Raw genomic sequence first — 4,302 nt, 5'->3', positions numbered from 1 at the left:
TATGTGAATACTCAAATAGAAGAATTCTGTATTTTCAGGTTTCTAGATTCTAGGTTTATGCCTATCACTGTCAAATTATAAATTTTGCATTCTGCTCTTTTTTTATATATAGATTTAAAGTACTTTAGTTCATACACTAATACATGTATACATCACCAGTAAAATATGGAGTGCCACAAGGATCTGTCCTAGGTCCTCTGCTATTTTCAATATACATGTTGCCCCTTGGTAATATCATTAGAAAATACGGGATTAGTTTCCACTGTTATGCTGATGATACTCAACTATATATCTCAACAAGACCAGGTGAAACTTCAAAATTATCTAAGCTAACAGAGTGTGTTAAAATGGATGTATTGTTACTTCCTCTACTGTCAAAAATCTGGGTGTTATATTAGACAGTAACTTGCCTTTTGAAAATCATATTTCCCATGTTACAAAAACAGCATTCTTCCATCTTAGAAACATTGCCAAACTACGAAACATGTTACCTGTTTCGGATGCAGAAAAGCTAGTTCATGCATTCATGACCTCTAGACTGGACTATTGTAATGCACTGCTAGCTGGTTGTCCTGCATCCTCAATAAACAAGCTACAGGTAGTCCAAAATGCAGCGGCTAGAGTCCTTACATGGTCAAGAAAATATGATCATATTACCCCAATTTTACAGTCTCGGCACTGTCTACCTATTAACTTCGGTATCAGTTACAAAATATTATTACTTACTTATAAGGCCCTTAATGATTTAGCTCCTGTGTACCTAACTAGTCTTCTACCACGCTACAATCCATCACGCTCCCTAAGGTCACAAAATGCTGGACTTTTGATAGTACCTAGGATAGCAAAGTCCACTAAAGGAGGTAGAACTTTTTCGCATTTTCCCAAACTCTGGAATAGCCTTCCTGATAATGTTTGGGGTTCAGACACACTCTCTCTGTTTAAATCTAGATTAAAAACACACCTCTTTGGCCAAGCATTCAAATAATGCATCTCATAATTTTGGACTGCAGTTATATCTGATCAAATGCGCATTATTATTCTTTAGCTTGGGTTAAACTAATTAATTTTACTTGGCTGGAACAGCAGCTATGCTAATTATATCTCTATTTGTTTCTCTGTTTTGCCACGGGATTTACACAAGCTTCCGTCTGGATCCAGAACACCTGAGAAAAGATGATGCCAGCCCCTCAGAGGACCTCAGATGATGCTAACCCTGAGACAACATACAGAACTACCACATTTTGCTATAAGTTTGATTGCATAATTGCTGTTAATAGTGTCAATCGTCTGTTTGTTTACGTCTTTTATTGATTTTCTGAACATTTCTGTCATATGCACATGAACTGACAGTCACCACTGATAAGCTACTACTAAATATTGTAGAAACTTAATGTTCTGTAAAGTTGCTTTGCAATGATTTGTATCGTAAAAAGCGCTATACAAATAAACTCGAATTGAATTGAATGTATTTCAATCCTCTATTGAATAAAAAACCATCACATAATTTGTAATAGTTTTACTGGTTATAATGAAATTGTATTGGTTTTAATGGAAACTGTAGTGGTGCCTGTTGGTGTCTACTGTTAATTGGTGGTCTTCTGTTGGTGGCATTTGTTAAAACCACTAAATCCTAATGTAATATGTCCCAAAACACGCTACATGATACCACTATTTAATGGTTTTAATGGTTAAAAGTTGGTGGTTTGTAGTGGTATTTGTAGTGGAAATCATTAGAATTTCTGTGCTGGTTTCTATTGTTTTTGTCAGCAGGGTCACCATGGGTGTTGTGATGTTATTTACCATACATGCGACAGGATTGCTGTAATATTGTGAGATAATAGCGACTGTTTGTAGTTGTGATGGGCCTATTCTGGAGAAAACCCAAGGCCGTTTTTCACTCCCAGTCCGTCCCTGTCAGTCATTGAGAAAAATGACTAACCACTGTAACAGTCATTCAGTTTCATTTGAAGTTACTGAGCAGCTGGGGACACCTACAGGTCACTGTTAGGAAAGAAGCTGAAATGTTTCTCTGACTGAAGAAAACATTGATTTCTAAGTGAAATGTGAACTGAACACAGAGCTTCATTTAAAAAAAATCTTTAATCTTTGTAATCATTAGAAGAGAAACATTCTGTTCCGGTGATTAGGTTGTGATGTAAAAATGATGATTAAATATGATGTAAATTGTAATTTATTTTCTCCTTGTCACTAAAATATGTCTGAAATAAACATTTTAAAGCTTAACATTGGTGTATGGCTTGAATTACAATGAATGTGATGTTTGTTGTTGGAAGTTTTAGTTAGTGAACAGCACATGGTCTAAACACTGATGTGTGAACACAATCTCCTGATTTTGTAAATGTGGTCAATAACTTCTGCATTGAGCACCAGTTTGTGCTTGTCTAGAATTTAAATTAATAGCTTACATTTACAAATTAACCCTAAAATAGCAGAAATTAAATTTGGAATGAAAATGTTAAATAAAAGTAGAACAATATTTAAGAGATTATTGTTCAATTTAGTTTTATAGATTATTATATCTACATATTTTGTTCTAATGTCAAAAATAATTTTTTCAGGGTTTACTGAATTTTACATGATTCTTTGATTCTTTTGTAGTGTGGGTTTGATGAAGTTTAGTAAAAACAAACATTTTCAAGGTGTGTCCTCCAAACTGACCCGCAACCTAGTCACAATATTCAGAAGAAATCAATTCATTCATCAACTCTAGGAGAGATGCAAACTACTGCTTCTACCACTGAAGCCTGAGGTTTTACAGGACAATTACTCCTCGTCAACAAAACTTGATGTTAAAAATAAATTAATAAAAATAGAATGAAGAAACCTGCATCATTGCATAAAACTGAATAATCACATGAACACACACAGCCCAATACAAATTTATATTGTAGACTGAATTCTAATACAAACAGTACTTCAAAGTTAACACTTTAATGCATGCGATTTATTAAAAAATCTTCAACGCATTAAAATAATGCAATTAACACAAAATTACAATTAACACAATTTCTGTTCTAAACATACTCAGTTTATCTTCTCTGTTTGCAAACAGTCAGTCCAAAACAGCACTAAAGTAAAGAAAGCAGGCTGATTACCTCAGAGATGGCAGAGAAAGCCCAGATTATGTTGTGAATGAATGAATGAGTGAAGTAATTAATTGTTTTCTCTCAAAGCCTCAAAAAGCACCTGATAGAGATTTAAGTTTACATCAAGCTTTTTCTGATTCATAAAGATACCTGAATTCACAAATCATGGAGAAGCATTCAGTCAGCGTTGTCTACTGCAGTAAAGATAGTTTGCAGTTTGATATTCAGATTTGCTATTAATACGCAGTGTGCTGTCATAGACATGCTAATAATACCGAATGTTATTCTCTATGATTTGTGAATTCAGGTGACGCAGACCTTCATGTTTTTTTTTTTAGCAACTCTTAATTTTATAATGCCTATAGCTCCAAAAGTTGGACACTTAGAGGAATGAAACTTGTGTCATCTTCAACAGCTTGATCTGTGAATTTTCAGTTTGGTGCGTATTACTAAACAAAAATTAAGTTTTAATATATTTACGGTAGGAAATTTACAAAATATCTTCATGGAACATGATCTTTACTTAATATCCTAATGATTTTTGGCATATAAGAAAAATCAATCATTTTGACCCATACAATGTATTGTTAGCTATTGCTATAAATATACCTGTGCTACTTATGACTGGTTTTGTGCTCCAGGGTCACATTAGTCTCGTGTAGCCAGACCTTAAGACTGACGGCTGAATGTCTGGAATTCATAGCAGCTTTCATTGGCCAAGTCCCGCCCACGAGTCCGTTTGACCGACATGTCAAACAGCCAATCATAGTTCGTTTCGTTCAGCGTCATGTTTCGGGGCGTGGAAATGTAAAACTCTCGGATGTATTTTAAAGATTGTATGCTGCAAACTTTAAATATTTAACATACTTTTGAGAATCCAGCATTTAGTTGATTCTGATAAGCGCTTGTCGTCACATTTGTAAACACGACGGCTTTCTTCTTTCGTGAGGGGGATTGACCTCACGGTATCTTTGTTTCCAGGCAGAACATTAAAGAATGCAACACACACGTCTCCCAGAAATTCTGTATAATTAAATCAATCTGATGAAGACTTCATAAACTCCTGAAGTGTTTCCACTTTTGTGTGCCGTATGCATCAGACGTTCAGCCAACGGTCCGTGGGTGTGGCATCTGTGGCTGATGGTCATGTATGCAGTTCTCACACTGAAGAACGTGTCACAACCTTCAAAGAGGA

This window comes from Cyprinus carpio, chromosome B3, assembly GCF_018340385.1.
Source record: "Cyprinus carpio isolate SPL01 chromosome B3, ASM1834038v1, whole genome shotgun sequence".
In the NCBI taxonomy this organism is placed as follows: Eukaryota; Metazoa; Chordata; class Actinopteri; order Cypriniformes; family Cyprinidae; genus Cyprinus; species Cyprinus carpio.
This window is presented reverse-complemented; position numbering follows the sequence as displayed.